Consider the following 25,719-nt stretch of genomic DNA (forward strand, 5'->3'; position numbering starts at 1 on the left):
CTGGGAATAAATAATGTATACTACACTTCAGAAGTAGGCTATGTGCCGGCACCACATTTCACCCTCTCCCTTCCTACTAAAATATATCATTTAATAACAATAGTATAATCAGGAAACGAACTGATAAAATTACTACACTACAGTTATCTTGGTTAAACTTATCTTGAGTTATAAAATATTTGAAATAAGAGGCTAACTATAGAAATGTATAGCTACACTAAATACGATGTGGTCTAGACAGATTATTATTATTACTACTTGTAGACAGAAAAATAAAGCAAGATATTGTCTAATAAGAATAGTTATGTTACAATTCTAAACTGCAGTCAAACTTATCCTAATTACGACAGTAGAGTTCTAGTAAGAGCCAAATGTCTACAGAGTAATTACATGATTACAACACTGTCAGAAATGTTTACTTGTTTCACCACACAAGAATGGAGTGATTCATAAAATACAAAGGAAAAAAAACTTTTTTTTTTTCTGACAGACTTCTTTTAAAACTGAAGTGTTGATCCATCCCAAAACAATTGTACTGTCACTCCATAATCTGATCCTACCAATTTTTTCTTTCGAAGCGCTCACTGTTGTTTTGACGCGTCGTGGCAACAAAATCAATCAATCAATCAATCAATCAATACTGATCTGCATTTAGGGCAGTCGCCCAGGTGGCAGATTCCCTATCTGTTGCTTTCCTAGCCTTTTCCGAAATGATTTCAAAGAAATTGGAAATTTATTGAACATCTCCCTTGGTAAGTTATTCCAATCCCTAACTCCCCTTCCTATAAATGAATATTTGCCCCAATTTATCTTCTTGAATTCCAACTTTATCTTCATATCGTGATCTTTCCTACTTTTATAAACGCCATTCAAACCTATTCGTCTACTAATGTCATTCCACGCCATCTCTCCGCTGACAGCTCGGAACATACCACTTAGTCGAGCAGCTCTTCTTCTTTCTCTCAATTCTTCCCAACCCAAACATTGCAACATTTTTGTAACGCTACTCTTTTGTCGGAAATCACGCAGAACAAATCGAGCTGCTTTTCTTTGGATTTTTTCCAGTTCTTGAATCAGGTAATCCTGGTGAGGGTCCCATACACTGGAACCATACTCTAGTTGGGGTCTTACCAGAGACTTATATGCACTCTCCTTTACATCCTTACTACAACCCCTAAACACCCTCATAACCATGTGTAGAGATCGGTACCCTTTATTTACAATCCCATTTATGTGATTACCCCAGTGAAGATCTTTCCTTATATTAACACCTAGATACTTACAATGATCCCCAAAAGGAACTTTCACCCCATCAACGCAGTAATTAAAACTGAGAGGACTTTTCCTATTTGTGAAACTCACAACCTGACTTTTAACCCCGTTTATCAACATACCATTGCCTGCTGTCCATCTCACAACATTTTCGAGGTCACGTTGCAGTTGCTCACAATCTTGTAACTTATTTATCACTCTATAGAGAATAACATCATCCGCAAAAAGCCTTACCTCCGATTCCACTCCTTTACTCATATCATTTATAAGAAAACATAAAGGTCCGATAATACTGCCTTGAGGAATTCCCCTCTTAATTATTACAGGGTCAGATAAAGCTTCACCTACTCTAATTCTCTGAGATCTATTTTCTAGAAATATAGCAACCCATTCAGTCACTCTTTTGTCTAGTCCAATTGCACTCATTTTTGCCAGTAGTCTCCCATGACCCACCCTATCAAATGCTTTAGACAGGTCAATCGCGATACAGTCCATTTGACCTCCAGAATCCAAGATATCTGCTATATCTTGCTGGAATCCTACAAGTTGAACTTCAGTGGAATAACCTTTCCTAAAACCGAATTGCCTTCTATCGAACCAGTTATTAATTTCACAAACATGTCTAATATAATCAGAAAGAATGCCTTCCCAAAGCTTACCTACAATGCATGTCAAACTTACTGGCCTGTAATTTTCAGCTTTATGTCTATCACCCTTTCTTTTGTACACAGGGGCTACTATAGCAACTCTCCATTCATCTGGTATAGCTCCTCTGATCAAACAATAATCAAATAAGTACTTGGATATGGTACTATATCCCAACCCATTGTCTTTAGTATATCCCCAGAAATCTGATCAATTCCAGCCGCTTTTCTAGTTTTCAACTTTTGTATCTTATTGTAAATGTCATTGTTATCATATGTAAATTTTATTACTTCTTTGGCCTTAGTCTCTTCCTCTATCTCGACATTATCCTTGTAACCAACAATCTTTACATACTGCTGACTGAATACTTCTGCCTTTTGAAGATCTTCACATACACACTCCCCTTGTTCATTAATTGTTCCTGGAATGTCCTTCTTGGAACCTGTTTCTGCCTTAAAATACCTATACATACCCTTCCATTTTTCACTAAAATTTGTATGACTGCCAATTATGCTTGCCATCATGTTATCCTTAGCTGCCTTCTTTGCTAGATTCAGTTTTCTAGTAAGTTCCTTCAATTTCTCCTTACTTCCACAGCCATTTCTAACTCTATTTCTTTCCAGTCTGCACCTCCTTCTTAGTTTCTTTATTTCTCTATTATAATAAGGTGGGTCTTTACCATTCCTTACCACCCTTAAAGGTACAAACCTGTTTTCGCATTCCTCAACAATTTCTTTAAACCCATCCCAGAGTCTGTTTACATTTTTATTTACCGTTTTCCACCGATCATAGTTACTTTTTAGAAACTGCCTCATACCTGCTTTATCAGCCATATGGTACTGCCTAACAGTCCTACTTTTAAGACCTTCCTTTCTATCGCATTTATTTTTAACTACCACAAAAACAGCTTCATGATCACTAATACCATCTATTACTTCAGTTTCCCTATAGAGCTCATCTGGTTTTATCAGCACCACATCCAGGATATTTTTCCCTCTGGTTGGTTCCATCACTTTCTGAATCAGCTGTCCTTCCCATATTAACTTATTTGCCATTTGTTGGTCATGCTTCCTGTCGTTCGCATTTCCTTCCCAATTTACATCTGGCAAATTCAGATCTCCCGCTACAATCACATTTCTTTCCATGTCGTTTCCCACATAGCTGACTATCCTATCAAATAATTCCGAATCCGCATCATTGCTACCCTTTCCCGATCTGTACACTCCAAATATATCAAGGTGCCTATTATCTTTAGAAATGAGCCTTACACCTAGAATTTCATGTGTCTCATATTTAACTTTTTCGTAGCTTACAAATTCTTCTTTCACCAGAATGAAAACTCCCCCTCCCACCTTTTCTATCCTATCTCTACGATACACAATCCAGTGCCGTAAGAAAATTTCTGCATCCATTATATCATTTCTCAGCCATGATTCAACTCTTATTACAATATCTGGTAAATATATATCTATTAAATTACTTAATTCTATTCCTTTTTTTACAATACTTCTACAGTTCAGCACTAACAATTTTATGTCATCCCTACTTGATTTCCAGTTCCCTGTTCCCTTATCACCGCTCCCTAGGCCATCCCGTTTCCCTGAATGTACCTCCCTGTTACCCTTCCAAACAAATTTCCTAACTTATACGTACCACTGCGGTTTAAATGAAGGCCATCCGAGCGCAGATCCCTATCTCCTACCCACCCATTAGGATCTAGAAATTTCACTCCCAGTTTCCCACATACCCACTCCATAGTCTCATTTAAATCCCCAGTCACCCTCCAGTCAGTATCCCTTCTACACAGTATTCCACTAATAACAATCTCCGCTTTCTTAAACTTCACCCGTGCTGCATTTACCAGATCCCACACATCTCCAACTATGTTGGTACTTATATCTGCTTGCCTTACGTTGTTGGTACCAAGGTGAAACACTACCACCTTCTCCTTCCCCTCCTCCCTCTCTTCTACTTTCCTCAACATCTGTCTCAACCTAATTCCTGGATAACATTCTACCCTGGTTCCCTTTCCTCCACACACTTTCCCCACGTGTCTAACGATGGAATCCCCCATGACCAGAGCCTCAACCCTACCCACCTCATTTGATCCCCTCCCCTCCTGGTCAGCGCTATCTTTCCTGATAGCTGCAGAAGCTACTTCCTCCTCCCTTTTCTCCTTCCCATGACCCTGTTCCACCTGTCTTTTCCTATCCTCTACTCTACATTTCCCTTTCCTACCTTTTCCCTTCCTCCTACTTCCATGCATCTCAGCAACAGTTCCCTGTCCCTCATCTTCCCTCTTTTGTTCTACCTGGAGTGACTCGTACCGATTTCGCACAGACACCTGTCCTGAATTGTGATCCTGAATAGAGCCCTTGGCCTGCAATCTCCTTCCCCTTAGAACATTAGACCACCTGTCTTCTACAACTCCTCCCTTTCCTTCCCCTCCCTCTTGTACACCTACTGTAACCTGTACATTGTTTGAGGGAGTCCTATCTTCCTTCCTGTCTTCTGTGAGAATCCTAATTATCTCCCTCAAACTTTCCAACTCCTCCCTCATACCCCTCAATGCCTCACCACACCCACAATAAGTACACTCACGCTCCTTAGCCATTCTTTACGGGGGGAAAATTATAAATGAAAAAAATAAAGTAGCTTATTTGCAAAAAAAATCAATGAACGGAGGGATATATTGTCTGGGATAGTACACAACAATAAGGTAATTAATATACGACTACACTACAATACTACTTAGTCGTGCTCTATTTTTTTTTATTTTTATCCTACAACCCCTAACAGGATAAAACTGCTGTTAATTACTGAATATCGAAAGTAATACACAAGAACTACACAATTCCAAACTGCAATTAAGCCTATCCTAATTTCAACAATATTTTAGTAAGAGTTTCTACGGATACCTCTACTACACCAGTACTACACAAATAATTTACAATAATAAAATAAGCACACTAAATTCTAATAGGATATTACTCGTATACTACTGTACAGTACACTACAGTAATTTTTAAACTACTTTCAGACGTATCCTAATTACGATACCGATACCGTACCGTATGTCACTACTAAGCACAACAGAAATGAAATTTGCAAGAACTACTGTACTCAAAGATTACCAACGAAGCTAAATGCTTAGACAAATTATTATTAGTATTAGGGTCTAATAGATACACACGAAAGATAACACACGAATATAGCAGGCAAGATACGGCACTATCTAAATGTACCATACCGGTACTGTATCTATACTACAATGTATCTACACTACACTATACTGCGTTTGGTTAAATGCTTAAGTATCAAAAGGATTGCCGTACACGAAGAAAAACACGAATATAACTGGCAAGATACTATCTAATATATTATACCTTATCTTCACTACAATTCTACTGAAATGTGGTTATGTGATTATTACAGCTGGTGGATTACTATTATTTTGCCTACTCCACGGGACGGAGAAAAAAAAAGTGTCCTTAATTAGGCCTACTGAAAAATGCGAGGTTGTCTACAATAATTTCTCAAATATTTATGTCAAAACTACTACTACTACTATTACTCCAGGGACTTGAACTGCAATTACTGGGATATATGAACTTTATTATTATTAGCTAACCGCTCATAAATACTGAAAGATCGAGGGAGCGAAATATAAATTACGGATACTAACTACCTACTCAGAAGTATTTACTTGACTACACTACACCCTTTGTTCACGACTGTAGCCAACAATGCAATATTTGAATATGAGGAGCGACAATAATCAATAACAATACGACTGTTAACTATTACCGTGTAATCTCTTTAACTTCTTTTTAAATGGAAGTTTACAGGCGTATCGTGTTTTTTAATGTAGTAAATTATTACCTTCGCGATAGTTTGAATGTATATCTATACGAAATACCGGAGAAGTTGCTGCAGAAGTTACGGTACTATTCCTTATGATAATCTGCCTTTGTAAGTACAACCAACGAACCTACAGATACCGGTATTTACAAATATTTTTAAAGTTAATATTGTTACCTAAAGTATTACCTAAACCTAAATTCGAAACAAGGTGCACCTAGCTAGCCTACTTAACCTAGAAAACGTAATTTACTGAAGACCAACTGAATTACTTGTTACAAAATTTAAATATTTATTACTACTCCCAATTTCTACCAACAAGCACTAAATACCACTATATAAACAGCACTAAATGAATCAGATATACACAAAATTAAGCTATTTCAATAGGTTTTCACTACTTTATCACTACAATAATGCAAGAGCTCTCTCAACAGCCAACCGTTCGTCTCTTACATTGCTTTTTTGGTTTTTAAAGGAGCTAATTTTGCCTTTGCACAAAGTGAATTGGAAAAGCAGGTTGTCCTAACATCACTGATGAACAGGGCCATAGCAATATCAGACGCAGAGCACCTCGAAGAAGAGAAAGAACACCTCACGAGAACCCTCAGGAAAAATGGCTACTCACTCAATAATATCCGACGAGTCCTTAAAAAAAATCAGAAGAGAACAAAGAAAAGGCTGCCATAGGAGAAAACAATGGGAAAGAAGAACTGACCCACCTGAAAACAGCAATACTGCCATACATTAAAAACACTACAGACAGGATCGGCAAGATACTGGACAAATACGACACAAAAACCATCTATAAACCTCACCGGAAGCTAGCCCGTTGTCTTCCACCAGTAAAAGATACAATAGAATTACAGGCTCCTGGAGTATGTCACATTGAATGAAGCTGCGGAGCTTGTTATATTGGTGAAACAAAAAGGTCTGATCTCCACCCACCTAAAAGAACATATCTGTCACACCAAGAACCAAAACATAGATATTTGAGTGGTAGTCAAGCATTCCTACAAAACAAGGCACAGAATATCATTTGACAAGACCAAGATCCTAGCAGCTATGCCTTGGAATATGGAAAGGAAAATCCTCAAGGCTATCAAAATCAAGAAAAATCCAAACAATATAAATTTAGAAGAAGGATATAAAATCAGTAATTCTTGGATGCCTATTATTTATTCATAGTTTTAAGACATACAGACCACAACATAAACACGCAGGCCGAAATACTCCAATTACATAACAGCACGGGTAAGCTCCCACTACGTGGCTGTGACACATACCTTCCAGAATGCTCACGAGACAGCCAGGGCTTACGTCAGTCAAAAAGGCTAGGATATAAAAGCCGAAGTTCGGGGCCACTCTAGTAGTATGATAGTTGCCTGGGAGACTGATTACTTCGGATCGAGTAGGGGTATTTCAGTCGCCTTGACAAAACTGCAATGTATTCCAAACGTCGTCAAACTGTACGTGATGTACAGACAACAACAACAAGATTCAACCCGGAAAATAAACTAAATAACTAAACAGTAGAGAGACCACTTTGTGTTTGACAAACGGCATAAATACAGGCTCCAAAAGCCTTCTCTGAAGCGTCACTTAATCCAAACAAGTCAAAGGAGCCAGAGTGATTTGCAGGATTTATGTGTCTCATGGTTTTGATGTTGTTCAGTCTTTCTAATGACTAGCACTTGTTCAAATCTGAAGGTGCTTTGGCGACAGTGGCTGATCCCATTTGAATCCATCTACCCATAAGTGTTGCATCAACAACTTCCCTTTGATCAGTACTGGACTCACAAGTCCTAGTGGATCAAAAATCTGTATGATTTTGGAGGCGACCTCTCTTTTGGATCTTGGTGACTGCTTTGCCAGCTCAACTCGAAACTGAAGGCAGTTTTGTGCTGAGTCCCAGAGGCGTCCTAGAGTCTTACTAGCTTCACCTTCGTCTAAAATCAATGAAGTGCCCCCCGTCGCTTTTATTCTCCAAATCCTGCAAGATCCGTTTGATTTTCAACCCCCATTTCCTTAAATATATTCCATCGCTCTTGAGAATATCTTGCATTTGCCGCCGTAGTCCGATCATGTCTTCTAGAACGTCTCCTCAGTTAAGCATTCATCTATATAAAAATCATCACAAATAGCCTTTGCTGCTGCTGGAAATTCATTTTAATGAAGAGTAGCCAATTCATTTAGACATCTCATGGTAAGGTGCTCATACTGTTCCACATGTTACTGTATTCAACTGATAAATTCTAACAGAGGCTGAAGGTTCCTCTTTGCACAAAATCTGCTGTAATGTTCAATCTTCAGGCTGGATGAGGATTTGCCAAAACATCTTTTCCATATCTGTCATCATAATGTACTTATGGCTGCGAAATCTAAGTACAACGTGAAAAATATCTCTCTGTAAATTAGGGCCTGTCATGAGCTTGTCATTGAGTGATGTTTTCACTGAAGCATCACGCACCACTCTGACATCAGTGGTGTCACTGTCGGGACGTACCACTGGTTGATGGGGTATAAAGTTTGAACTTGGTACATATTGATTTTGGTTTGTTTCAGTCAAGCTCATATGCCCTAGTTTTTTATATTCATCCATGAAATCTGCATAAGCAGTCTTTGAGTTCTGGGTGTCTGCTTAATCTCTTGACTAATGATTCTAGTCGGTTTAGTGCATGTTTTCTTGATTCTCCGAGGTTGACATCCGGCTTGATAGGAAGTCTTACGATGAATCTACCATTTATATCTTTCGAAACAGTGTCCGTGAACTGTCTTTCACTTATTCTTTCGTCTGATGTGTAATGCTGAATCTCCGGAATTGCTTCTTGTTTCCAGAACTTTTCCATCTGATCTAATAATTGTCGATTGCTAATTTTCATGCAGTATAGCTGTTGATCCTGATGCAAGTGTAATAGACTGATATAACTTGGAAACAATATTCTTTAACCCATTGAAGATAATGATGATGATGATGATTATTATTATTATTATTATTATTATTATTATTATTATTATTATTATTATTATTATTATTATTATTATTATTATTATCACTTGTGAGGTGTGGCTATGAAGTTGTTTACATGTATTAGTAGACTATTATTATTACTGGGCGAGTTGGCCCTGCGGTTAAGGCCGTGCAGCTGTGAGCTTGCATCCGGGAGATAATGGGTTTGAACCCCACTGTCGGCAGCCCTGAAGATGGTTTCCAATGGTTTCCCATTTTCACACCAGGCAAATGCTGGGACTGTTCCTTAAGGCCACGGCAGCTTCTTTCCCATTCCTAGGCCTTTACCATCCCATTGTTACCACAGGACCTATCTGTGTAGATACGACGTAAAGCAGGTTGTTAGTATTATATTGTTGTTGTTGTTGTTGTTTGAGTCATCAGTCCATAGACTGGTTTGATGCAGAACTCCATGCCACCCTATCCTGTGCTAAACTTTTCGTTTCTACGTAACTATTGCATCCTACATCTGCTCTAATCTGCCTGTCATATTCATACCTTGGTCTACCCCTATCATTCTTACCACCTACACTTCCTTCAAAAACAAACTGAACAAGTCCTGGATGTCTTAAGATGTGTCCTATCATTCTATCTCTTCTTCTCGTCAAATTTAGCCAAATCGATCACCTCTCGCCAATTCGATTCAATATCTCTTCATTCGTGATCCGATCTATCCATCTCACCTTCAGCATTCTTCTGTAACACCACATTTCAAGAGCTTCTATTCTCTTTCTTTCTGAGCTAGTCATCATCCATGTTTCACTTCCATACAATGCCACTCTCCACATGAAAGTCTTCAAAAACATCTTTCTAATTCCTATATCATTGTTTGAAGTGAGCAAATTTCTTTTCTTAAGAAAGCTCTTCCTTGCTTGTGCTAATCTGCATTTTATGTCCTCCTTACTTCTGCCATCGTTAGTTATTTTACTACCCAAGTCACAATATTAATTTACTTCCTTTAAGACTTCATTTCCTAATTTAATATTTCCTGCATCACCTGCTTTTGTTTGACTGCACTCCATTACTTTTGTTTTGGACTTATTTATTTTCATCTTTTACTCCTTACCCAAGACTTCATCCATACCATTCAGCATCTTCTCAAGATCTGTAGTCTCAGATAAAATAACAGTATCATCGGGAAATCTCAAGGTTTTGATTTCCTCTCTTTGGACTGTGATTCCCTTTCCAAATTTCTTTTTGATTTCCTTCACTGCGTGTTCTATGTAAACATTGAAAAATAGTGGGAACAAACTGCTGCCTTGCCTCACTCCTTTCTGGATTGCTGCTTCTTTTTGAATGCCCTTGATTCTTATTACTGCAGACTGATTTTTATATAGATTTTAGATAATTCTTCATTCTCGGTATCCGATCCCAATCAGAATCTTAAATAGCTTGGTCCAGTCAACATTATCAAATGCCTTTTTTAAATCTACAAATGCCATGTACATGGGCATGTCCTTCTTGATTCGATCCTCTAAGATCAGACATAAAGTCAGGATTGCTTCACGTGTTCCTACATTTCTTCTGAAGCCAAATTGATCTTCTCCCAACTCAGCTACAACTTGTTTTTCCATTCTTTTGTAAATAATACGTGTTAAAATTTTGCAGGCATGAGATACTAAACTAATGTTGCACTAGTTTTCACACCTGTCAGCACCGGCTTTCTTGGGAATAGGTATAACAACATTCTGACGAAAATCGGATGGGACTTCTCCTGTCTCTACATCTTGCACACTAAATGGAATAACCTTGTCATGCTGGTTTCTCCCAAGGCAGTCAGTAATTCAGAGGGAATGTCATCAATTCCAGGTGCTTTGTTCCTATTTAGGTCACTCACAGCTCTGTCAAACTCTGACCTCAAAATTGGGTCTCCCATTTCATCAGCATCAACAGCCTCTTCTTGTTCCAGAACCAAAATATCTACATCTGTACCTTGATACAACTGTTGGATATGTTCTTGCTATCTTTCTGCTTTGTCTTCTTTCCCTAGAAGTGGCTTTCCATCTGAGCTCTTAATATTCATACACCTAGATTTACTTTCTCCAAAGGCTTCCTTAATTTTCCTGTATGCAGCATCTACCTTTCCTAGAACCATACAACCTTCGACATCCTTGCACTTCTCCTTCAGCCATTCTTCCTTAGCTACCTTGCTAGTTGCTTTACGTCGCACTGACTCTGATAGGTCTTATGGCGACGATGGGACAGATAAGGGCTAGGAAGTGGAAGGAAGCGGCCGTGGCCTTAATTAAGGTACAGCCCCAGCATTTGCCTGGTGTGAAAATGGGAAACTGCAGAAAACCATCTTCAGGGCTGCCGACAGTGGGGTTCGAACCTACTATCTCCCGAATACTGGATACTTAGCTACCTTGCACTTTCTATCCACTTCATTCTTTAATCACCTGGATTTTTTTTTTTTTTTCTGCCCTCTTCATTTCTAGCATTCTTGTATTTTCGTCATTCATCAATCAGGTCTAGTATCTCCTGAATTATCCACTGATACTTAGTTGATCTTTTCTTTCTTCCTAACATTTCTTCAGCAGCCCTACTGACTTCATTTTTCATGACTATCCACTCTTCCTCTATTGTGTTTCCTTCAGCCTTTTCATTTAGTCCTTGTGCAACATGTTCCTTGAAATAATCCCTCGCACTCTTTTCTTTCAACTTGTCTAGATTCCATCTTTTTGCATTAATTCCTTTCTTCAATTTCTTCAGTTTCAGATGGCATTTCATGACCAACAAATTGTGGTGAGAGTCCATGTCTGCTCCTGGGAAAGTTTTGCAATCCAACACCTGGTTTCTGAATCTCTGCCTAATCATAATGAAGTCTATTTGATACCTTCCAGTGTCTCCAGGTCTCGTCCACGTATACAGCTGTCATTTGTGGTGTTTGAACCAAGTATTGGCAAGGACTAAATTATGATCAGTGCAGAATTCAACCATCCGACTTCCTCTTTCGTTCCTTTGTCCCAATCCAAATTCTCCTACTGTATTACCTTCTCTTCCTTGGCCTACCACTGCATTCCAGTCTCCCATCACAATTAGATTCTCGTCGCCTTTTACATATTGTATTAAATCTTCTATCTCTTCGTATATTCTTTCGACTTCCTCATCATCCACTGCGCTGGTAGGCATATAGACCTGCACTATTGTGTTGGACATTGGTTTGGTGTCTATCTTGACAACAATAATTGTTTCAGTATGCTGGCCGTAGTAGCTTACCCGCCGCCCTATTTTCTTATTCATTATTAAACCAACTCCTGCATTTCCCCTCTTTGATTTTGTGTTGATAATTCAGTAGTCGCCTGACCAAAAATCCTGTTCTTCCTGCCAACGTACTTCACTTATACCAACTACATCTAACTTTTTTTTGCTACTTGCTTTACGTCGCACCGACACAGATAGGTCTTATGGCGACGAATCTGAAAAGGGAGACATCTAACTTTAGTCTATCCATCTCCCTTTTCAGATTCTCTAATCTACCACAACGATTCAAACTTCTAACATTCCACGCTCCGACTCGCAGAATGTCTGTATCATCTTTCTGATGATCGCCCCCTCTCGTGTAGTCCCCACCCATAGATCCGAATGGGGGACTAGTTTACCTCCGGAATATTTTACCCAGGAAGAAACCATCATCAGTACATCATTCATACAGAGAGAGCTGCATGTCCTCGGGAGTTAGTTACGGCTGTAGTTTCCCATTGCTTTCAGCCGTAGCAGTATCAACACAGCTAAGCCATGTTTAGTATTATTACAAGGCCTTAGCAGTCAATCATCTAGACTGCCGGCCTTGCAACTTTGGAAAGGCTGCTTCCCCCTTTCGATGAACCATTTCGTTAGTCTGTTCTCTCAACAGATACCCATCTGATATGGTTGCACCGACGGCTCAGCTATTTGTTTCATTAGGACATGCAAGCCTCCCCACCGTGGCAAGGTCGCAGGGGAGGAGTATTATTATTATTATTATTATTATTATTATTTACGTAATTATGTCCGGAATATATTTGGTATAGATCACAATCGTATTATTTATAAGGTTATGTCATGAAACATTTGCTGTATATATTAATATGAGTTTATTTAATGTAAGATCATATACAGTAATTAATAGTATATAATTTACTATTACCTGTATATATGATGTATAATCCATTGCAATATTGTGCAATACACTGCAATAAGTCCAAAACAATGCATGGTGCGACTACAATTGTATAGAGAATTATTTACATTGTAAATAGGCTATTGGAGACTCTTGAATTTACGAGAAAAACGTGTTATGTCATACCCTTCTAGAAGGCAGTGTTGAGGGTAGATGGGAGTTGTTTTAATGAGACTTGTATAGAAGTCGTGAGCTCGTGTTGTGACATGGTAATGGAGCAGTCGTCTTCTTATTCTTCGTAGTAGTTGGAGTTGATTTAGTGAGAGTGTTGAGTGCAAATCGTTAATCGAATATGTGAATTTGTTACGTGAATAGTTGGCTGACATGCAAGTGTTGCAGTCTCCAGTTATCTTCTTATTCTTTTTAGTAGTGTTTTATTTATGATGACAGTTTATTAGTTTGTGTGTAGAATATGTGTAAATAACTTGTAAATAAAACATTCACAATGGACAGCATTTCATGTGTGCGTCCTTGTGGTTACATCATTGGTGACCGTGACAGGATGTAAGAATCGTTTTCAAGTGAATACTAGTGTAAGTGTATTAGAACAAAATGCAAGTGATACTAGAAAATATATGCGTACAACAACTCAAAGACGAACTCGCAAAGAGAAATCTTCTGACGAATGGCAAGAAGAAATCACTGAAGACGGGATTACGAGAAGATCTCATCGGAAAAGAAGAAGATCCTGAAAAGTTCTTTATCGAGCTAGATGAAACATCGAACTCGGCATCAAAAGAGGAGGTATATATTACCAAAATATGTTCCTACTTAATGACCACGATGCAGGCACTCAAGGACAAAATCGCAGACATTGATTCACGAGTTAATTCCACCTTAATGGAACAGAACGACAAACTTTAACACCAAATTTTGCAAGTAAATGACAGACTTTCAGACAAAATGTCAGACGTCAATTGCAGCATAACAGAACAGATTTCAGAACAAATTTTGAAGGTGGAAGACAAGATTTCTAAAGCTAATACAGTTTTAACTCAACAAATATCACAAGTGTAAATGTAAGTTTACAAAGTGGAACAGTACCTAGAATCGAAAATTTCAACAATAGATGATAAAATTTCATCCCAAATTAGTCACATCACAAATCAGTTAACACAGCAGATATCGGACATCAGGTCACAACTGGGACAGGTTGAGCAGGTAGATAGTAGAGTAAGTCAGCTGGAAGGGGACATCTCGAACCTCATGGAGGAGGTGGAAATCCAGGTTTCCAGCGTAAAACAACAGGTTGAGGGGAGAATTTCTACCATTGAGGGGAATTTTGAAAGTCGTATCTCTGCCGTTGAGGGAAATTTTGGGAGCCGTATTTCTGCTGTTGAAGGAAGATTAGAAAACCGGATTTCGACCATCAAGGGAGATGCGCAGAATATAAGAGAAAGCATCCTTCATGCAGTAGAACGTAGTGTACCGTTTCATTGACCAGAGTGCATTTAAAAAATGGGAAATTACGACACTAACATTTGCCATGCATCGCAGTAAAAATGACAGGGATTACATAATAGAAAAGTATATTATAAGAAAATATACAGACAAGCAGAATTAAATAATCTGTGATTATGATAAAGTAAAGGTACAGACCCATAGAACTGAAGAAGCAGTGAACAGGTCGAGAGAAGTGCAGACATAACGAATCAAGTAAGCTATGAGTTAAAATTACGACGATCAGACCTAAGGAATCCATGCGGCTGTGATCAAAAGAAAAGAAAATTAAATTGTCATCCCGGGCAGGTGATCAATCACCTGAGATATTGAACATCGGAATGAAGTTACACGCAAGATTCTGGACGTGAAGAAAGAAGAAATTGATGACGGAAGAACAGTCGCTAAATAATAATGACAATGTTGAATATAAACAAATTACGCCAAATCTTGAATATAAATCGAAACTATGAGGCGTAAAAGAAGACTGAGAAAAGAAGAAGAGATTAATTGGTAGAAGTCATCAGTTGAAACCCGAAACTTTTAACCAGAGCTACTTAGAGAAATTAGAGTTCGCCAATTTATTTTAAGTTTGCGTCAAAACAGAAAGTACTTTAAGTACCGTTTTAACATTGTCTTTTGGAAGAATAATTTGCTAGAGAGATAGAAAATAGACACAAGATAATTTATTTTGTGATTGGATAATGCAACTAATGTCATTCTTCAATATGTTTCCATCACATGTAAACTACGGCGCTATCATGACTGAGTAAATCAGGACCATGGGGTTGACTTCTGGCGAAGACCTTACCAGCTGATTGTGCACATCCGAGACTGGAGACCATCGCCCAGTGATGATGCATTCTTGAACTCGAGCCGATGGCCAAGGAAGATCCATAATGAGAAACAACCCAGATGAATAGCGAGAGCAAAGATAAGTCAAGTTCCATATATTTTTAGATAGTTAAATTATTCATATTTGAGTGAATCATAGTATGTGTTTAATTTAAAATGTGGTTATAGCAAGGTCAATATTTAACTCTTCGAGATCTAAGTTCAATGTATAGTGTCTTCGAAAAGGAATCCATATAATTGCTTTAAAAACACGGACCCACGTAGTCTTCGACAACTTAAGTTTATATTCATTGTGTAGGAATGTTTATTTTCATTTGTGGAAAGCTTTGAAAACTGCATCTTCAACTTAGTGCCAGAGAAATGTGTTTTTCATAATGTAAACCAATCCAAATATGATGTGAAATGAAATAAGTTCGTCTTCTAGAACAGTAAATCATAATACAACGTTAAATCATCACCAAACGTAAGTAGATAAGAGCCTGATATATTAACACATGCTTTCTTTTACAGGAAATGTGTAATTGCTTGTGTTACGAATTATAACAAACCCATAATGTTCCATTATATTATGATAGTGGATTATTCGTACATTGCGCTGCTAGGAAAGCAACGATTGATTTTTTCATATAGAATTGATGATATGAACAACGGAATAATGAGATTATGGGCATAAATGTTATGTCGGATATGTGGAATGATATGATTAATGAGGAATTATGTTAGTTATGGAGTGTATACGATGAAATATGAATATGTTTGAGTAATTGGTGGTGTTTACGTAACATAATGCTAATGATAGGTTATAATTATTGTAATTGCGACGTGAATTATATAGTAGCGTACGATGTCGGGTTAACTGACATGCATACGATGAGGTATGGTTATTGAGTTAACAAGCTATTATTGGTGTACTGTCATCAAACAAATTATCCTAGAATAATTTATTTACGATTGAAACTTGATATTTTTCTAGAAGAATTTCGCATGTTACGTTATGTCCAAGTTAACTTATGTCGAAGATATGATTTATGAAGGAAGCATCTTCATAATTTAAATCGCTACTGTTCATAAATAAATAATTATCATCTACGATTTTTGGGTAAATTTTCGCAAATAGGTGATTGTATTTGAATGAAAATTTGACACTGCCAGATGGTTGACCTGCTTATGAACATATGTACGTTACGTTAGGTTACTCCCACATATTTTCAGGAGGTATTATGGATTTATTTTTCCAATTGATAGAGATAATTAATTGATATTTTATTTTTAATTTGATTTTTTTTGGTATGTTATAGTATGGCCATTATAAGCCATGTTATGTGGAACTTACTTATATTGCTCACGTTATAATGGAAATTTGAGAAAGCAAGATAGAGAAAGATGATACGTGCAAGTTACAAAGGACATTCTTGATATTTCATATATCTTCATGTACATTAAAATATATTTCACTTATATTCTATTTATGTCAATACTTAACATGATTCATAAAATATGTTAACTGACTTTCTATCACTGTGATGTTACAATTTTTATGATTATTTCATTTTCTTTCTACGAGATAAAGACTAAATCTCAATCAATAACTAGTTCAACTATATTTATTTTTGAATCGGAATACATTTAATATCATTGAAGATGTTAACTATAATATTATATTTCATTCCAAGTACAATGATATTTTGAATAAACTAGGAGTTAAGGATTTAAATTGGAATTTTTGCTATTCATTCATTTCATTATCAGAAGTGATATGAAGTGGAATTCGTATAAGATGATCAGTGGATGAATTTAAGGTTTTATTTATTTCTCGGCAACAGATAAGTGGAAATGGATATGCGGATGAATTTTAAAAAAAGGCTGTGAACTTCTTCAGTTGAGTCCGCGTAAAAAAAAATATTAATTACCGTAATTATCCCTGAAAGGTATCGTGCAGCGAATTAATACTTATTTGACATCAATAATATAATGTGGAAAGGGAATTTATCAGAATAAGCAAAATATGTGTCAGCGAAAGAATACTTATCTTTGACAGGATGAAATATACAAATAAAGCGGCAAACATAGGTGTTAATATTAATGCGAGGTCGCAGATTTAGGTAGACACATTTATTGTTAATCCCCATATGCGTGACGTCTTGGAGATTGCGGAAAATCGATGTATTTATTTGATCGCCCAACGCAGCGAATTGAATTATTGGCCGGTGTGAATGAAGAAGATTGATTGAACACGCACGATACGTAAATGTACCCTGGTGGTGCAATAGATTAACTCAAACGGGACCTATCGCCACGCCTATAACCCCCTCCAGCCTAACCGGCAATATCGACCTAGACCCGAAAATTATTATAGAGAGCCTTCCAGAATTCCACGGACCACTGGCTGAGAACCCGTCTAGCTTCATCGAAGGATCGGTCGGTCCACTAGGAAGGACCAGTCTACCGGAGGTCATCTTCATTCAACTCATCACACCGCGGTTAAAGGGGCAAGCCGCTACTTGGTGGAATAATTTTAAGGGCTTAAATTTAAACTGGATGGACTTCAAGAAGGTATTCCTTGCTAGGTTTAATTCTGAAGGGGTGAAGAGCTCTATGAAAAAGAAGCTATTGACTGAGGCACAACCCACCGGCATGACAGTTAGCGCATTCGTCCTCCATAAATACCAGCTCTTCAAGCGGCTTATTCTATGGTTCGATGAGCTAGCAGTGTGTCACGTCCTGGGAGCCATCTGGTGGCGAATTAACTTACTATTTCCACTTCTATTATAATGACTAAATTTTAAAGAGTCATTGTTTAAGAAGCCTTTCTCGTGGACAGTGGAGATTTCTTCTGAGGACGCAGAGCACAGTTCTCTGCGAAACGTGAAGAATTTCGCCTTATTTTCTTGACACGGCATAAACCCAAAAGCGTATACAGTATCGTGTCTATAAGTACGGGCCGTGAAAGCATCAATGGCAACATTATTATTATTTTTATGAGTATGATGATTATTATTATGACTTGTGAGGTATGGCTATGGAGAGTGTAGATCTACTTATTAGTCTTATTATTATTTATGTAGTCAGACGATCATATTATTTGTAAGTTTATGCCATGAAACATGTGATATATATATATTAGTTTAGCTAATGTAAGAATCTGTAATTAATAGTATATAATTTATTATTACCTCTATATATGGTGTATAATCCACAGTAACATTGTGCAACACTCTGTAACATCTAGAATTTTCGAGAAGATGTGTAACATCCTTCTAGAAGCCTGGCCAGGGTCCTGTTTCATAAAACATCTTTCACTAATATTATTAGCATGAAACCAATAATATTAACTAATAATATTAGTATTATGTTTATAGAGTTATTAGCTAATAATATTATTAGTAATTAGTTCATGAGTCAAGATTATTAGTAGATATTCCTAATAATATTAGTAAATTGTTTCATAGACAACATGACTAGTAAAAGTTACTCATATTACTGGGATTATTTCCATGAGTGTATTTTGACTCATAATCCATATGATTAGTGAAACCTAAGTGAGTGGTAATTTAATATGTTGGCATAAAATTGTGATGATCAACAATGAAATGGTTGACTCTGATTCAAACAGTGATGGGGAACGAGTGTAGGTATTCACCGTTCAAGAAATGTTAGGCCAAAAACAGCATATACTGGTGTATAAAAAACATATGAATACAATGAGAGATTTAGGTTAGATTACAGAACTTTTGATTATTTGTTAGATTGGATTGGTAATAAATGTTCCACTCCAAGGAATGATGATGATGTTTGTTGTTCAAAGGGGCCTAACATCTAAGGTCATTGGTCCTGCAAGTAATGAAGCATAACCCCAAAACAGCAGCTTCACATTGCACTCCAAGGGTTCATAGAGATACACAGTATCATTGTGTTTCGCTGGTGCAGTTCTGCTCGGAGACTCCATCTATCCTTTAAAATATTGGCTTATACCACCAGTAAACCAAGATTGTGGTGGTGATGATCATTGTTTTAAGATGAAGTTCATCTAGGCAACCATACTCTATATAACACTAAAGTGGAAGGTTTCCAACACTTCAAAAAAATGAAGGTATCAGACGAAGAAAGAGAAGAGCCACGAAAGGCGTAAAAATGAAAGAATCTCTAGGCCCCGCAACCTAATACTGTCAGGGTTGGAAAATAACAAGAATTGAACAAGGGAGGTCAGATACGATAGATGAAAGTGAGGAGCCTGGCACAAGTAAGTGGAAGCAGAGCCAGGATTCAGCTCAGGGCCCTGTGGTTGCCAACCCACGCTCCCAAGTTGAGAGTCCCTGGGGGCCCTTTTAGTTGCCTCTTATGACAGGCAGGGGATACCGTGAGTGTTTTTTTACCACACCCACCCATATGGTGTAGTAAAGCAAGATTTTGCTAGTCCATCTCGACAGAGATTTTTAAGAGCACACAATAAAAAAAAGTAAAAAGAGGGTTATAGTGTGCAAAGGCTGCAAATAGTTGATGCTTTAATTCAATCACTTTCCGCAAACAAACCTTCTTCTCTCACATTAGTTTCACTTCTTTCATCCATTCTCATGTGTGTCAAAATCACAACAATGAAAGTATCAAGTGAGCCTATCAAACATATGGATTAATAGCTGGTTGTAGTCAAGCACTAGCCTACTACTAGGAACAAAGACAAACCAAGAACATATGCATCAGACAGATTCTAAACTCCTAATGAACCTATATAAAGAGACAGTCTCTGGTGTAGTAGAGTTATTGTTTAACATATGTTGTTTTGATGAGACATGTAGAAGTATGTGAATTGGTTTTCTAGAGTCGGTAGTTGACATGCAGTGGTTGCAGTCTCCTTGTGCTTCATGATAGGCAGTTGTTAAAAAATGGTGGTTTGTTGATGTGTGTGTCTAATGTGAAGTTAAGTTGTAAATAAATTAATGTACGCAACTGACAGCATTTTATGTGCATCTTTGTGACTACATCAAGTGTTTAGTGTGAGTAACAGCTCAGACATCTTGCAACACATCATGACCCGACGATGGGGCATGCTCAGCTATTGCTGATTTGTTTGGCTGGTTTAGATGAATATTTCATTCGTGTACCTTGATACGAGTACCAATGGATCAGCATGTTTGGCCAATGTATACCTTGCCACAAGTACAGGGAATTTTGTACACCCTAGGGTGTAATTAATAGTGGAGACAGTTTGACCTTGGTTTTACCTAATTTGTGAGCAATTTTAATGACTGTGCCAAACACGGTTGTAATACTGTGCATACAGAGGACCTTGGCAATTTGATCTGTGCCTTACTTCTTCTTTCTGTGAGTTTTGATTAGCCGTCCCTCTGGGATGCAGGACACTATGAATCTGTACATCGCTCTAACCATTACCCTTGAATGTGACTTTGAGTGTGACCATTTCCTCCTGGATATTTGATGGCTCACAAATCATGTTTTAAATAAATTTTAATTCACTGATGATGGGCCTTAGTGCCCGATAAGTAGTTATGAAGCAAATATTTTTGTGGTGATATGACTGGTAGATCTTAATGATGATGATGATGATGATGATGATGATGATGATGATGATGATGATGATGATAATAATAATATGATAATTGGTAACTTTAAGAATGTTGTAAAACATGTTGTAGTTCGATATCTTTAGGGGTCAGCTGTTCATTTCGGATGAAGAAACGTCCACTTTCTAGTAAGGAAAGCAGGCATCGGAGAAAGTTCATCAGTAGGTTGGTTAAAGAATATTTGAAGATTACTGTGGATGGCTGGTGCCTTCATCCACCAAAACATTGTGAATAAAGTTTAGACTAGAACCTCGCCAGTTTATAGTCTAGTACAATTTACGAACTTCATCATATAGATCTGTATTGATACTGAACCCTTTTGGTCCATATTGAGGGATACCTACCTTTCTTACCTATCAGCAAAGTTCATGAGATCTGGACTCTGGATATAATTAAGGCCGTCCAATCGGTGTGTGCCACATAGTGGTTATACGACATGGACCCTTAATTGAATCGGTGTGACCTGCGTCTATGTCATGGACCGACATCTAAACTTCTAAGTTATTTTAAAGTCATTGTGGATGATGACTGCAAGGAAAATGATGCTACAGTGACATATGGTCCTAATCTAAGTCACTGAAGTTGATGACCCCCTGACCATCCAAGTTTCTAGGCTGAAGGCTAAACACAATTAAATTACATCGGTTGATGACCAAAGTTTCCACTTTACTATCCCCAGCACATTCACTGCTCAATCAATCAAAGTTAATAATACAACAATAGCAATGCTCACAAACTTTGTGGCAGCAAAATCCATTTCCTTCGGATATGTCCCCTTAATCGTTACGATACCATTTACATATTCCCCAGAAAACAAACTAAGATTTCCAGAATGCGTCTCCAAGTTATTCGCTTGATTAAAGTTATTTCAAAATGCGGTTTCACTGAATTTAATAATTAAATAAATTTACGTGATTTAATGAAATCTTAAAGGAAAACAAATTCTATCTCCGCAGACTCTGGTTTCTTCACAAATTCCTACGCAATTGTGTTCTCACAATTTTTAAATCCTATCGATGTTTATCTGTTGCTTCCTATTGTCTGGAAAAGAACTACATCATTCATGTCCAGTTTATATATCTCGTTTCATGACCTCCCACTTTAAATCTAATCTAACCGTAGCCATTATTAACACTTGGATATCCTAATAATCTACGTACAAACCAAAAGCAAATCGCCATATAATTACGATGCCATATCTCGTCATAACATTTATAAAGTTTGCGCACCCCTCACAGACAATCAATCATCACTACCATCGCCCTATATTTTGGACAGCCCTGAAATTGGCTAATCATACTCTTGTTCATTATACTCGAAGTTTGTGGTTTCAAATGTTCATTACGTCCTCAGTTAAACAAATTTACAGTATTCCACAACACTCACGTTATTACCGGATGAAAATTTCAACTAAATCCAACATTTAACGTTCTCCCCGGCCGAGAAATACAATCTCAATTCCACGCGTGTCCCATTATATCCCCGCTGTGTGTTCCTCTATCAGCTGAGGCCTCTCGCCCCCAAGTTCGCTTGGCAGTGACATGAAACATCTGTCGTTCTACCTAACTGGCCTCTCTCTTTAAATCTTTAAACTCTGCCGACATAATTAAACAAATACGATATTCTAACCAACAAAATGCACAGATTATGCTTCAAGATGCCCACAATAATTATACGCGTCGCAAATTAATACCGCCATGGATTTCTATATATTTCCTTCCATTCCCAACATTATAAAATATTCCTCGGGCTTCCATGTCCCGGCTTCAATGACAGGTCTCTAACCTGATTCACAAATCTCATCTCAACTCACACAACTAACCTCTGTTCCCAACTCACAACTATCACCGACAAAGAACTGGAATAAAATCCTTACTAGAATTCATGATGTCTAATACGCACAATGCATTAATAATGAACAACTTCGCATAACATGATATCGTATTTTTAATAACTTGATTTTTACGAAAAATGACTGAAAATTTTTACTAGATCTTTTTTTTATTGTCAGTCAGACACAGTTTAAAATGGGCCTAGAAAAAACGTTTTACTCCGTGACCAAATTCATCCCACTAGACTCTCACCAGACATCACGCTTCCACTCGATTGAAAATGAGTAACCATGGATTTCTACATTATTTATGTTCAAATTACAGACAGAAAAATTTTACGTCGAATGAACATCTTAATTTGACATCACAAAATATAGGCAATAAACACACGGAAATGACAATCTACATTGGACTTGGTATCACTTCGAAACCCTATTCAATAACTTTTTACAACATTATACGGCACTCGCAAGACTTCAAAAATTTTATCCAAGTGGAAAATAAAACAAATGACTCCCTTTTTAGTCGTATTCTAACATTTACAAAAAACCACATAGGGGTGACCACTGCGTCGTATATCCCCATTGAAATACACATTTAGAGATCATGAAACAAGATATAATAGGTAGTAAGATGGAAAGTCACATACCTTATGTAGTCACGCCAGTATTCGTCATAGGGCTCACCTGCGACCCTGGCATTTTTATTTAGCCATTTTTGCATTTCTGGCTTTACAAATCATTATTTTCTTCAGGTTTCCTGGAATAAAGCATAAAAAAAAAGAAATGCCCTTCAGTTTTTTTTCTTTGAGCGCACATGATGGACTGTAATTATTTCCACACACGAATTACTTTATTCATCATATGAGAATTTATTCAGTTCTTTGACCGTCCTATCTGGTACAATTATTTCCACTCAAGAAAACTATCTCCACATGGAGTCAAGACCCCAGCCACAATGGCTAAAATCTGCGGTTGAACTTAGTCTACTTTTGTTGTTTGATTTCACAGAGCAGCTCAACACTTTATTGTCCACTTCGTACCATAAATGCAGGAGAAGGAGACTTTGTCATGGCGTCCCTTCATATTTATAGCAGTTACCCCCTCTCTTCGGGCATCTCCCTTTGTCGCCAAGAAAATTTCTATAAATTTTCTGACTTAACTAAACTGTAATTACAAGAGTTTTGAAAGTGACTACATACTCACTACATTTCTGACGGTAGTGTTCATGGACATTTAAAATGTAAACGCATTCGATTTGTGGGATAAATGACCTCCTTTGATAGGCACTATATTTTTGACTTGGCTTGGGGCACGCCATATACACGCGCTTTGAAATAGTTCACAAAAATGACTTAAGATTCTTCCGCCGTTGGCACGTATCCCAGAGCGTGGGACCGAAGGTAATCACCCCCTCGTCACGTGTCAATTCCATGCTATCAAGAATCGAACTTCTCATCCCATTGATAATTTAATGCATAATATTCTTAGGGCACAAAGGTCATGGGTTCAATACAGTTAAAATTAAGAAACAGTGATAGGTTTTTGGTCCACCAAAACAATACACATCACTTTACAAGTGAAAACTATTTAATATAAGATGAATTTAATATTAAATGAAAGAATAAAATTTACACGTGAAAACGAGGAGGACAATGCTTTGAATTTCTTGGATGTGACCGTTAAGAGGGAACCTGGTAAGTTAGCTTATAAAGTATACAGAAAGGATACGTTTACTCCAGTGACCATTAAAAATGATTCTTTACATCCTGGGAGTCGTAAGAGGGCTGCTTATTTCAGTATGGCTTATTGAGCCTTCAATTTACCATTATCTCATACAGAAAGAGAATTACGATACATACAGAAGATAGCCATTATGAATGGATTCATTGTTAATACCATTAATAAAATTATAAGTAAAGTAAAAAGAAAGTACAACATAAGATTAATACTAGAGAATCACAAGAGTTCAAAATATGTGAATTTTACATTTACAAACCCAGGGATTTTTCAAATCACAAAATTATTTAAGAAACACTACTGTCAAGTCTCATTTTCAACTAAAAACAATAATGGTCATATATTTTATAACCATAATAGCGTAAATTACAATAAAGAGGATTTCTTAGATACAGGAATCTATAAACTTAAATGCGATAAATGCTTTGTCACGTACATGGGGCAAACTGGTAGGAGTTTTCAAACTAGATATCTTTAAACACGTCAATGCCAACAGACACAAGAAGTGTTCTGCAATGACTGTTCATATGGGAAGTACTGTTCACCAATATACTGACATAAATAAAGACTTGACCATTTTAAAAAAAGTGAGCAAAGGGAACCCGATGATCAATTACGAAGCTATTTATATAACTTTGGACCAGAGTATATGACACAAACAGTATTTTGAATGACGTACAAGAGAACAAAAATATGTTATGTGAACCAGATACCATTGCTTTTATCATTACGAAAAATTAATAATTTGAAGTCACTTCCTCTAAAACAAGCATCCCACCCTCCCATTCCAACTATACACCGAGCTATTTCCCCTTCCTCCACTAATAGCACTGTTCTCCCCCCCCCTACTGCCCCTAGCCAAGTTCTGTTGGGCAAAAGAGAACATAATTATAACAAGCGCAGTAATGTGGCAAGAAGCAAATCGGAGCGAGGTCAGTCACGAACTAGCTATAGGGAGTTTCACCAACTTTGATGGTAAGCTTTTACGTCACACATTATTGTGACACAATTTCTTTTCTTGAATTTCTGAGTGTTTTAAACCCATTAATTTTTATACAGTATTTCTTTCTTTCCAGACCTTGTCTTTATTAAAAAGGTATATTCATATGATTTAAGTCATGAATATGGTGGTCTTGCAGTGCTGATCTTTGCCATACCACAGGCTATCTCAAAAGGCTTCATATTTCTTCTACCAGAATAGTTTAATTTTGAAAGAAATTTTCATATCAGTTAAAGTTTTTAAATATTCTGATGTGGATTTTGTCCCATCTTTTTCTGAGGCCAGAATTTCAATCTCCCTTAGTCAACACACTGAATCTACCAG

General features: G+C 37.3%; 1 protein-coding gene across 3 annotated transcripts in view; it reads left to right on the forward strand.

Moving 5' to 3' along the window:
• Window positions 1-25,719, forward strand: part of Hel89B (histone acetyltransferase 1) — a 570,925-nt gene that overhangs the window by 360,978 nt on the left and 184,228 nt on the right. The window lies entirely within an intron of this gene.

Source organism: Anabrus simplex, chromosome 6, assembly GCF_040414725.1.
Source record: "Anabrus simplex isolate iqAnaSimp1 chromosome 6, ASM4041472v1, whole genome shotgun sequence".
Lineage (NCBI taxonomy): Eukaryota > Metazoa > Arthropoda > Insecta > Orthoptera > Tettigoniidae > Anabrus > Anabrus simplex.